The following is a 13486-nucleotide window of genomic DNA, read 5'->3' as shown; positions in this document are numbered from 1 at the left end:
CGCTTGAGCCCAGGAGTTGGAGGTTGCTGTGAGCTTGATGCCATGGCACTCTACCCAGGGAGATAGCTTGAGGCTCCGTCTCAAAAAAAAAAAAAAAAAAGAAAAATGTCATGAAGTTGGACTGAATTTGGTATATGTAGTGAGCATATGTGTACAGTGGTACACTTTCCATGATAGGAAAATATGAAGGATTTATTGCACAGATAAAAAGGTATTAACAGATCTAGATGCTCTCATTTCCTTTCATTGTGCCTTGCATCAGAAAAATCTCTGTGCTAAAGCAACTATTTTATGTTTAATTAAATCATAACTATATGTATTTATGGGATACAATATGATAATTTGATATACAATGTAGAATGCTTAAATCAACTAACATAACCATCACCTCTACTTATTTTTTATGGTAAGACATTTATAATTTACTCTTAGCTGTTTTGAAATATATCCTTGCATTGTGTACATTAGGGAAATCCCACCAAATGCCCTCCCTCCTCCCACCAATCACCCTCTTCCTTTCCCTCTCCTCTCCCCTCCCCTTTGTTAGACTATATTTGTGTTTTTTCATTCCTATGAGAGTGTAAGTGTTTATATATTGGTTTCATAATATTGAGTACATTGGATACTCCCCCCACCCCATTCTTCAGATAATTTACTAAGAAGAATATGTTCCAACTCCATCCAGGTAAACATAAAAGATGTAAAGTCTCCATCTTTTTATGGCTGAATAGTATTCCATGGTATACATATACCATAATTTGTTAATCCCTTCATGGTTTGATGGGCATTTGGGCTGCTTCCATGACTTGGCAATTATGCACTGGGCTTTTAATATTTTTTCAAGGTAAAACTACATAGGATACGTGGTAAAAAACACAAAACAAAGAAACTAAGCTATCTTTTTTTGGAACACTTCTTCAAAAGAAAATCTCAGATGAGCATTTTTCCCCAGTTAGCAAAGGTCATTGATGAGCAGGATAGTACATGTGAATCATTGGAAGAATATGCAGCTGTTATAGACCTGTTAGTTGGAGAATACAATGAAAGGTTCACTGACTTTGAGAATCATGACATCACACTCAAATTAGTATTTCAGCCTCACCTACTTGATATCATGAAGGCACCTAAAGAACTACTGATGCAATTCATTGAGCTCTCCATAGATGACATCTTAAAGTCATTGATGCCAGAGCAAATAGACAACCTACCCAAAGGGAAAGGATATTTGCATATTTTGAATCAGACAAAAGCTTAATAACTAGGACCTATAGAGAACTTAAATTAATCCACATGAAAAAACCCAACAATCCCATACATCAGTGGGGAAGAGAGATGAACAGAACCTTCTGTAAACAAGATAAGTGGCTAGCAAACGTATGAAAAAATGCTCATCATCCCTAACTATTAGAGAAATGCATATTAAAACCACCCTGAGATATCATTTAACCCCAGTGAGAATGGCTCATATCACAAAATCTTAAAACTGCAGATGCTGGTGCAGATGTGGATAGAAAGGAACACTTTTACACTGCTGGTGGGACTGCAAACTAATACAGCCTTTTTGGAAGGAAGTATGGAGAAACCTCAAAGAACTCAACCTAGACCTCCTGTTTGATCCTGCAATACTATTACTGGGCATCTATCTAGAAGGAAAAAAAACCCTTGTATTATAAAGACACTTGTACTAGACTGTTTATCGCAGCTCAATTTATAATTGTTAGAATGTGGAAACAGCCTAAATGCCCCTCAACTCAGCAATGGATCGGCAAGCTGTGGTATATGTATACCATGGAATACCATTCAGCCATTAAAAGAATGGAGATTTTGAATCATTTGTATTAACTTGGATGGAGGTAGAACACATTATTCTTCATGAAGCATCACAGGAATGGAGAAGCATAAATCCTACGTATTCAACTTTGATATGAGGACAATTAATGACAATGACATGGTGAGGTGTGGGGAAAGGGGAGAGCAGACAGAGAAGGAGTGAGAGGGTAAGGGAAAGGAAAAGAAAAAAAAAGTGACTAATTATGACATAATTGGATTTAATTTTGACCAAAGTACATTCTTTGAATAATAATTTTTAATTCAACTTGTTAATATGTTGTTTAGGATATTGCATCCTCATTTATAAGTGAAATATGTTTGTAATTTTCCTTTATAATAATATATATTTTCCAATTTAAATATCAAGTATATCCAGATGAAGTAGAAGGGTTTTTGAAGTATTTCTTCTTTTTCTTTTTCTTTTTTTTTTTTTGAGACGGAGCCTCAAACCTATCCCCCTGGTAGAGTGCCATGGCATCACGCTCACAGCAACCTCCAACTCCTGGGCTCAAGCGAGTCTCCTGCCTCAGCCTCCTAAGTGGCTGGGACTACAGGCGCCGGCCACAACGCCTGGCCATTTTTTGGTTGCAGCCATCATTGTTGTTTGGCGGGCCCGGGCTGGGGATTCGAAACCCGCCACCTTAGGTGTATGTGGCTGGCGCCTTAGCCGCTTGAGCCACAAGCGCCGAGCCATATTTCTTCTTTTTCTATTGTCTATGAGATTCGGCATGATCTGTTTTTTGAAATTATCTTCTATTTTTATTTATAAATATTAGTGGTCTATTTTTTTGAGACTTTGGAAAAAAAGAAGTTAACGGATGACTCCACACTGAACCTCAGAGTCAAAGCACTCTATGAGAGACATACTTTTGACAATGTGAATGTTACTTTTTTGCATTATTATTATTATTGCTCAATTAAAAAAAAGTCATTGATGCTAAGAAAGATCCAATTGAAACTAAAGAAAAATACCGGTCTTTGACAATGTGCCTGAGAAATGCTTTCTTGTTTCTCAACCACTTACTGCTGTGAATCTGCATTCTCCAACCCAACCCACATCAAGTCACCCTTAAGATCACACATGACTGATACTCATCTAGAGGATCATCTGAAATTGCAGACTTCCACACTGCAACCAAATATTCAAATGCTTTCCAATAAAAAACAAACACAAAAGTCATTAAATTAAAATTATAATTTTTGAAATTATTAAGTACATTACAAAATAATATAGGTTGTAACAGTGTAAATTATAATAATTAAGTATATCTAATTAAGGTTTCTTGAATATAGCCTTATTTGATTACAGCTGAATTAATCCAAACTTTCCTACCCCTGGATTAGAATGTTCTGAGCAGAACTGTTCTCCTGTAGGGATCTGATTCCCAGACAGCCACCCAAATGTAATGTTAACTGGGGCAGTCCCACTCCCCACCCAGGGACCATTCTAGACAGCTATTTTCCCAGCCATAGTGTTGGGTCTTCTGGTCTGCGCCAGTCTTGAGCACCCTTCACACTGCAGTTGTAAATGGACTTGTGCTCCAGGGGGTGCCATACTTTAAGGCTGCAATTTGAATGGTGCTTTTTGATGCCATCATTTCATTTGCATTTGTATTACGAAACACATCTGCCCTTTGAATGGAAAGATCTTTAAGGTTTCATGATGCACCTGTCTGTTCTCAATGGATCTTCAAAACACTCTAAGATTGGGTGGCATTTCCATATTAGGAGAAACTGAGTCTCTGAGGAAGAAAGTAGCTTCCTCAGGGTCCCCCAGCTGAGAAGTGGTGGAGTGGGAACTAGGGCCATACCCTCTGGCTCTCAGCATAGGGCTCTGTCTATAGCATTGTGTGATAACTCCTTACCTCCTATGTGATGCCCTAGTGCCACCAGGCCCCTGCTACCTGACTAGTTCCTCTGTCTCCTATCCCGTTTGGGTTCAGTCCTCTCATTTCCAAGCAAATATATAAGTCATCTAGGATAATTAATGGAAGAGCACAGAGCCACAGTTTCTTTTCCATGTAACACAGCTGTGTTTTCTTAGGGGCCTTATGGTTTGGAGCTCCTTTAGTTCCTAAATGGAAGTACAGAGGGAAGGTAGCTCTCCAATCTAGCCCAGGACAAAGCAAGGGAAGCAGGCTCAGTGTGGATGTGGAGGGGGACACTGCTGGCCCCCACATTTCATATCTACCTTGGGTCCATATCCAGCCCTTTGCATGTCCTCTGCCCTGTTATATTCTCCTGACATCTAGAAATCTGAGATGCCTGGAAAAGAAGGGAAGAGGCGGCAGCAGCTATGAGCTCATCCATGCTGGTGGCGCCGGACACCCCTGCGGGACCCTTTTTCCATGGCAGGGTCCAGGCTTCTCGGGTGGCGATGACTTCAGGGCGAGAGATTCCCCACTGGCGGCCCCGGGGGATGGCTGCTGGCTTGTGCTACATTCCAGCCATGTTCCTCTCAGCCTTGGCGACATGAGAACTGGAGCCCATGACCCTCTGTCTCCCAACTACTCTCTCAGGGATCTTCAGGCCTATGGTGTCCCTGGCTGTCTACCCAGCACCTCCTGACCCAGACCTTTCCAGTCCTCACTTCCTGTTCCAGGGATGGAAAGCTCAGAACTAAGAGATGGTCCCTCCTTCTTCTTCCTTCCCTAGTCTGTCTTCCCCTCCAACCTTCCTCCCTTCTCCTTGGGGCCCCCTCCCTGTCCCTGAGCCCTTGGCCTTGTCAGGAGACATCAGCAGACATCAGCAGACATCAGCTCAGATAGAGCCAGCATCCCCAACACCGATGGCTCCATTAAAGCTGCACGTCTTGAGAGTCAGGTGTGCAATGGAACTTTCTGGGAACTTTACTTACCCTCTTGTTCTCATGTCCTTTATGAAATGCCCTACTGCAACCCTTATCCAGACCTCCCTCTTGCCCATCCCAAAGCAGCTACTACCTTAGCAACTCCCTTCTTTCTCTTGGCCCCCTTCATGACCTTGAGGTATTTTGTGGACTGCTGTAGTCTGGGATGTCCCTACCTATGGGCAATACCTCTCATAGCCTCCTGGCTGACCAATCCAGCCACTGTGCTCTTGCCCAGGGCTTATTGTTTTCCAGACCATTCCCACAACTAAGGGACTTCCCTATACCCATCTCCCACCACACGTCATGTGCTGGCTCTCCACACCTCTGCTCATTTGTCTGCACACTGCTGATAATCTGGCCCTTGGCCCCTGGCCCCTCTCTCCCCAAAGCCTGTTGTCATCAAGTCATCACCCACATTTATTCCCCCACTCAGCCTGCCTTCTATAGCTTGGCCTGCTCTACTTAGACTCAGACCCCTCCACCCCACTGGACTGTGCTCACTGTGGTCTCTGGGGTCCTGTTGCCATGCCCTTCTCTGAACTCTTCTCCTTTGACCTCTATGAAGCCAATTGCACTGACCCATCTCTCCTCCTGGGTCTGTGATGCCTCTGAGCCAAAGGACACAGCTTAACCAAATTAGGAATGTATTTCTCTCTCAAGTAAAAGGTTGGGCACGGGTGTTGTGGTGGTTTGTTGGTGTCAGAACCTACTCCTTCTGTTTCTTCTTCCATTTTCCATGTGCTACTTCCATTTCTTGGTCTGGGGTGGCTGCTCTAGATCCTTCATCAGTGGGAGAGGGGTAAGGAGAAGGGTGTGCCAGAAACCTCTTTTTTTTTTTAGAGACAGAGTCTTACTTTGTTGCCCTTGGTTGAGTGCTGTGGCGTCACAGCTCATAGCAACCTCTAGCTATTGGGGCTTAGGTGATTCTCTTGCCTTAGCCTACCAAGTAGCTGGGACTACAGGTGCCCACCACAACGCCCAGCTAGTTTTTGTTGCAGTTTGGCTGGGGCCAGGTTTGAACCTGCCACCCTCAGTATATGGGGCCGATACCTTACTCACTGAGCCACAAGTGCTGCCCCAGAAACCTCCTTTTAATGACAGGACTCAGGGGCTGCAACAGTACTTCAGCTCACTCCTGAGAACCAGACCCTCTAGCCTATTGTTATGTGAGGCATGGAGGACAGATTCTGGGGGCAACTGCTCCTAAAGGTTCTCTGTCAGTGGGATTCATGGGGTGTTTTTCTGGATTGTCCCCTCCAATTCCCCCAAATGCTGTTCCCTTTACAGGCGTCCTCTCCCCTCTCTCTGTGTTCTCCAGTAGGACCTAAATTACTCAGTGGTTTTATCCACTGCCCCCCGAGTAATAGCTTCCTCGTCTCTAACTTTAGTACAGCTGTACCTTTTGACTCCATACCCACACTTTCCCACCATAATTGGGTAATTTATTTTAGAGGTCCCACTAGCACCTCAAAATCAATATGGCACAAACCTGACTCGTTATTTGCTTCCTGATCTCCTTTTCCTCACGTGGCCCGGGACAGCACCCTTTTCTTGTCCTTCTCCAACAGTGCCACATTATCGTCCCTCAAGCTCCCCAGAAGCTTCCCCATCTTCCCTGCCTCTGTCCATGTCCTCTTCTCACATCTGTCTCCTTGCCTCCTGTTTTCACTCACCTTTCTAAGTCTATTGTGCAGCCAGACTCTCCTTCTGAAATGTGCATCTGATCATGACATCAGCTTATGACCCTCTGTGGCTCCCCACTGCCCACAGCACACATCCCATCAGCTGCTTGTTCCCTTCCAGCCCATGTGATCTGCTTCTCCTAAACCTGCCCCACCATTCCAGGCAGCTGTATAAGCTCTGAAAACTGCACATCCTGGTTCTCCACCCAGATATCCTATCCTGTCCCATCCTCTCCTTCTCCCTGGCCACATGGGTTAACTGTCAACCACTCTGGGAAACCCTTTCTCACACTCTCCCATGACTTTGAGGGAGCTGAGACACCCCAAGCCTCTGCAGCACAGCTCTGTCTACTACAGCAGGAGTGTAACGCTCCATTTATGACTCTGTCTCTCACCTGCCCAGAAGCTCTTTAGGGCAGTATCATGCACTTTCCTTCTCCCAGTATCCAGCACCTGGCATAATGCCTGGAAAATATAAGCATCCATGAGGTGTTTGTTGAATGTTTATTGAACAAATTGAATAGTCACATCACTTTGGCTAAAAAAAAATTCCATGGGTTCTCCTTGTCCGTGTAATAAAGTCCAAGACCTTTTCCAAGGCATTTCAGGTGAAGCCATTAGGTTTTCCAGTTTCAGCTCACTTCCATCACCTGGATGTGCCATTTTTTATTATAACCACCCATTCTTAGACTCTTGTGTCTTTTGTCATGTGCTTTTTTCAGCCTGGAGTCCCTTTTCCTCCAAACTCACTTTTAGACCACCTCCTTTGACCCGCCCACCTCAGTTCTAATCTTCTGTCTGCACTCTAGCTATTTCCACTGCCATGTAGTTCTTTATTATGGCTGTCAATACAGTCAGTGTGATGTCCAACTATGGCAGTAACATCTAGTACCCCCCTTTCATCTAGAGCCCTCTTCCTTCCCTGCTGCCACACTGCACTTGGCTGAAGACAGCAGACTGCCCTGGTATCTGACAGCCCCATCTTATGGTCAATATTAATGGACATTCCCAACCTGGGCCAGTAATAGCTCCTCCCTTTCTGGTTCTAGTTCATTGATTCAAGACCAATCATCTGTCTTCTAGGTCAATCTGACTCCTACCCTGATAAATTTTTTTTGAACAGAAATTGAAAAAAATAGAATGAAATAGAAATGGTAAGATATACTATATGATCAGGAAGTTTTTGGAGCTATTTTGTGTGTTAAGGAACCCACTGCTTAGTAAGAGAAGGAAGCTAATACCCATATAGGCATGAGAGGAGGGGTAGGGAAGAGGATAGAGAGGGAGAGAGAGAGAAAGAGAGAGTCAGTCTTGGAGGCACTTGAAGGCTTTCTAAAGCTCAATGCATCCTTGTTCTTGCCAGGACTTTACTGGATTCTCTGAGGGAATAGTATCAATTTCTTTTCTTAATCTGGTTTGAGATGTAACCAAGAGTCCTGATTAATACATATACCTATTTGGTTCTGCTTAGTCTTATGGATATCTGAGTATAAATATGACACTGTTCCATCTGTCTTCAAGTCTGTAGAGGGTGTGGCCCCCATTGGGTGCCCCCCATTTTGGCAGGGTCCAAGTCTCTTCTCCCCAATCAGTCCCACAGTTTTAGATGAGGACTGGTCCACCTCTGCTAATTCAATGACCAAATGCTCACACACAGGAGGATGGGCTGCTGCCTGACAACAGCTTTATTCCCATTTTAGGCTGTGTGGACCTATCAACAATCAGCAAATTATTAGTCTGTGAGCCAAGGTCACTCATGATTTGTTTACTATAGCCGCTATTCCCCTGGGCTGGGAACCCTTTCCACAGGTGTTTCTTGAGACTGGGTTTGATTTATTCCCTTTTCCTTCACTCCCTCACTGGGTTTAATTATTGCTTTTGTTTATAATTCAGTTAAGTAAACTGACCACCCTCTTCCCCAGTAGAAGCCTCCATGTCTGCACGGTCCATTAATGCTGCCGCTGTGTGGCTGGACATCAGCCAGGTTGCAGGACACCAAACATCTGGATACTGAGGAGCCTTCGAGGGCTGCTGCCAGAGGGGAAGTGTCAGGGCTTGGGAAAAGGGATACTACAAGACACTTTCATTACCAGTGACCCGAGACTGCCTGGCACTCTAATCAAAGCATTTGTGAGGTGCAGTGGTGAGCTCAGCCTGGGTGTATGTTCTGACGTGTGGTCCAGGCCTGGGAGAGGAGCAAGATGCTTCCCTGGGAAGAGACCATGGAGCAGATCCACAGATGAGGGGTATGGCCCAGTGGTCATGGCTGAACAGATGGGCTTTGATGGCGATGAGGGCACTGTTGTCTGTTTGCTGGGAGCCCTGGGAGCCACCAGTATGGGCCTGTCATGGGAGCCCTTTCTAAGGGAGGCAAGAGGTGTACTCAGGGACTGAGTCTAGTCCTATCCAAGGACCCACACCATCCAGGGACACTAAATTCTTAGCTGTTTTTCGTGTACAAAGACCAGCCCTCATCCCATCCACAGGGTGTCTTCAGCAGGGAGGAATAGCCATATTCTTTCATTCTGGCTCCCATGTGGCTCCCAGCATGAGGGGAACTGTCTGGGTAGGGGCTACCAACCAGAGCTTGGCTGCCCCCCCAGCCCTCACTCTAAGCCCTGACGTCACCAGCCCAGACATCTGGCTATCAGGTCTCATTGAGCTCATGCTTGGAGGGAGCTAGCAGGCCAGGAAGCCTAATGGTATACATGCACACTCTTGCCCACCCACCCAGAACCCCTCAGACACGTCTCCTCCGGGGCAAAGCACTTAACCATGCTGGGACTTGATGTCCTCACACATCAAATAGGGATAACAACACCTACCGGCTGGGGTTGTTGTGAGGATGAACAAAAATTGTGTGCTGAATACATTTAGCATACAGAACCTGGCATCTGTAAACATCCAACAAATGAACAGTTATGGCTAGTATTATATAACAAGATGTACTCCATGTGACACTAATGTGCCATGTGATCTTGGGTGAGCCACTCTCTCTGCACCTCAGTTTCCACATCTATAAACTGAGAGCATTTCTATCAAGTTTCCTTTTTGAAGACAAAGTTTCATTATATGATGTCAGACAATTAAGTTGGAGAACTCAACCTAGAAAAAAGTACTCATTAGTTCATTGCTGATTATCACTATGGTCTCCCTTGAAGCACTTCCCCTTGGAAAGCTGTGCACTGATGCCAACATGTAGGCAATGCTTCAAAGCAATTTTGGAACTCTTTTTCTGGAATGACCATCAGTGCTATTATTGTATGGCACATAAAAACACACAACAACAATAATGAATGTCACTCATCAAGATACTGCTGCATACTGATGCAAACCCAGCTATGTGATACTGATACATCAAGGTTATGAAACCTTACTGAGTTGTTTGTATAGTGCTGCCAACATAAGCACATGGTGGCAAGTTTGTGAACTTAATTGTCCAACCTTGCATAACCATACCTCTGATGGTCATTCAGAAAAAGAGTTTCAAATTTGCCCTGAAGTGTGGACTAGGTGCTGGCCTCAGTGCATAGCTTCCCAAGGGGAATACTTTGAAGGTGACCATAATGATATTCAGTAATGAGGTATGCAGCACTTTTTTCTAGAATGAGTTCATGAACTTAATTGTCAGGCCTCGTATGTAAAATGATGATATTATTTTCTTAATTATCTTTTTGGAAGGAGCAAAAGGAAGAGGCTCAGATGACATATGGTCAATGTGATAAAGCTTTAAATAGTATAAAAAGGTATTTTAATTCAGGGAATAATGATGATCAATAATTATAGGTGATATTCAATACTACTAAGTCATATATCATTTAATAGTGAGGATATGTTCTGAGAAATTTATTAATAGGCAATTTTGTTGTAATGTAAACACTACAGAGTGTACAAACCTAGATGGCATAGCCTACTACATACCTAGGCTATATGGTCTAGCCTAGGGCCTGCAGGCTACAGACAAACCTATACATCATGGTACTGTACTGACTACTATAGGCAGTTGTAATACCTAAGCATATCTAAACATAGAAAGGTTCAGTACAAATATGGTATTATAATCTTATGGGACCATCATTGTATACTCAGATTGTCATTGACTAAAATGTCGTAGGGAAAACTTTTACAATATTGGTGGGATTGAAAAGTAATACAGCCTCTTTGGAAAGAACTCAAAATACACCTTCCATTTGACTCTGCAATCCTATTATTAGGCATGTATTCAGAAGAAAAAAGTCATTTTATCATAAGGACATTTGCACTAGATTGTTTATTGTAGCTCAATTTATAATCGCCAAGATGAGAAAATAACCTAAATGCCCATCAACCCAAGAATGGATTAACAACAGTGATATATGTATGCCATGGAATACTATTCAGCCATCAAAAGATGGAGACTTTACATCTTTTGTATTAACCTAGATAGAGTTGAAACACATTCTCCTTAGTAAAATATCACAAAGATGGAAAATCAAGTATACAATGTACTCAATACTAATATGAAGCCAGTAGACAAACTAATGCATGCCAACACAGGAGAAGAACTCAATTCAATTCAAGTTGGCGGGAGGGGTAAAGGGAGGGGGTTTGGTGTACTTACACCTAATGGGCACAATGTAAGGGTATATGGCACACCTCCTGGTGGGGGACACAACTACAATAGGGACTTTACCTAAAAAATGCAGTCACTGTAACCTAATTGTTTGTATCCTCATATTAATCTGAAATAAAACAAAATGTCACATTCCTTTTATGTTATATGGTAAATGACTATAGTTTTTTAATATGCCTGTTAAGGGTTGGAGGGGAGAATTTCCAGTGTGTTTGCTGAGGAGGAAGACTGGCAGAGGAGTCCTGGGCAGAATGTAGATTATGCAGAGATGTGGGTGAACTGGAAAACCTGTAGCTCACTCTTGGGATGTTTCCAAATCATTAGGTGTGCAGTTTGGACAAACTCTGCAAGTAGTTCTGAGGCTCTTGACTCCTACCCATTCTTCTTGGATATTCCTCACTTTAGATCAAGGCTTTTAGGTTTGTTATAAAATCAGTGCTCTAGAGATTCCATTCACAGCTGTTCTCAGATACTTACACCTGTGTGTGAAGGAGATTCCCGTAAGGGAAGAGTCTGGACTCAGAAAGGACAGACTTGGAGTTGGATCATAAGAGGAGAGCTCCACAGAAGAGAATGCTACAAGTCTATACTCCTGGGCCAGTAGTCCTGATAAGTCTCCTGTTGGTACAGGCTGAGATGGTTTTAGTTGCTGTGTTCTCAAGACCCAGCACAGAGTTTAGATTTAGGTCTCTCAGCCTCTTTAATTCCACATTTTCCTTTCTGCCATCCATTGATCTGCTGCTTTATTGGAAGATATCATTACTAGCTTTTGCATATCTCAACAGGGGAGTCTTAGGCTTTACTTCTAATACCTTGTATACAGGCATGTTTTATTCTCAAACATAGCACATATGATGCTAATTAGGTATCTTGGGGTGAGGTCCCTAAAAGCAGTTAGTGAGACAAGGATTTCTGAGCAAGTAGGAAAGGGATCCCAAAAGCACTGGGGGAGTGCAGAAGTGAGGGAGAATTATCCGGTAGCTATCAATGTGGGCAAAGAGTTATCCCAGCCTGCAGGAAGGGAGCAAGAATATTTATCTGCCATCTTCCTATCTTTCTTTGAGTGAGGACTACTTCTGGGAACATTAACTCTCCAGTGTTTCTGGCTTATCCCTGCATTAGCAGAGTCACAGGTGTGTGTAGCAGCCAGTCTTCCATCTGTGGAAGAGAGTGCTGAGGGGCTCTTGGCAGGGCACCAATAGAGTCTTCTGCAATATGCTTTCACAGATAAGGTATATCCTCCACTCTGCCCTGAACTCCACCAAGACTCTGATGTACGATGGGAATCACTATACTGGTCACTATAGCAAAGTTTTTGGATGATGTCAGAGATATTCATTATGTGATAAATAAAATAATTGAGCATCCTGTTGGGAGACAATTCCCCATGGGTCTCTTATGTTTCTGTGCATCCTTTCAGGGCAGGCACAATCTTTCTTTGTGTTCCCAACTACCTTTTTCAATGTTGTTTGTATAGTTAATCATTTTGGAAGATAGAGGTGTCTCCTTCTGGAGCAAAGAGCAGCTTTGTTTCCTGTCAGATACAATAAAGATAATGTCTTCCTTTGGGAGAAAGTTTAGGCATGCTTGCTGCCTATTATAAAAGATTCAAGATCCCTAAGCTCAGGGATCCTCTCTTTTCATGCAACCCACTGCGTGTGCAAGAATCACCTGGCCTTCTTTTCCTTGCTCTGTAGGAATTAGGATGCATGAAACTGGTGAAAATGTTGATTCTCTATTTACTGCTTATTATTGTGATTAATAAGCTATCCTTTGTCTCTGACCTAGGGTTTTCGTGTATTTTGCCAGCATCCATGAAACAGTGGCAGGCTAACTTGCTAGCTTGTTAAGTAGGGCAAAATTCTAGCTGTCTCATAGCTCTTGCCACTTCTCCCTCAACCATCTCACTCCAAAGTATCTAGGCATTGTGTAAGTGATGAAAAGAGACACGAGACCCCTGCTCAGGAGCTCATAATCTCCTTGGGAATATAAGACAAAAGAAGAGTAATAAGAAGTCATCCTTAACATTGCCTGATGAATAATAGTGCAGTCTTTGACTTGGGGGGCTTTGAGGGTGCAGTGGAGGGAAAGAAGGGCACTTTAGGTATGGAGAATGGCTGGAGCAAAGCAGGGCAGCTGGGAGGGTGCACAGAGTGTCCGGGAAAGTCCTAGTCTAAGTGAGGGTTGGCACCGCCACAGAGGGTCAGGAGCGCTCAGCTGGGGAGTGCACTTAGGAAGGGAAGTGCCCTGGAAGCCCCTGTACCCTATTTCCTGTTTATCCCGTGCTTTATCATTTTCTTTGCTGGGGTTTACTGTCCTGACCCCTTCATCTCTCCCAACTCACTGTGCCAGAAGGTGCCTTGCAAAAGTCCCCAGAGATATGGCAGTTGTGTGGGCATGCAGTTGTTTGCATGGCCTAGGAGCTGGGGTGGGAGCTGAGTGCATAAGAGCCCCCACCCATTCTCCTGGGAAGCAGCTGAAGACCACCAGGAACATCCAACAGGGAAAAAG

The sequence above is a fragment of the Otolemur garnettii genome, unplaced genomic scaffold (genome assembly GCF_000181295.1).
Source record: "Otolemur garnettii isolate 467f Iridium unplaced genomic scaffold, OtoGar3 scaffold00068, whole genome shotgun sequence".
In the NCBI taxonomy this organism is placed as follows: domain Eukaryota; kingdom Metazoa; phylum Chordata; class Mammalia; order Primates; family Galagidae; genus Otolemur; species Otolemur garnettii.
Note: the sequence above shows the minus strand (reverse complement) of the source record.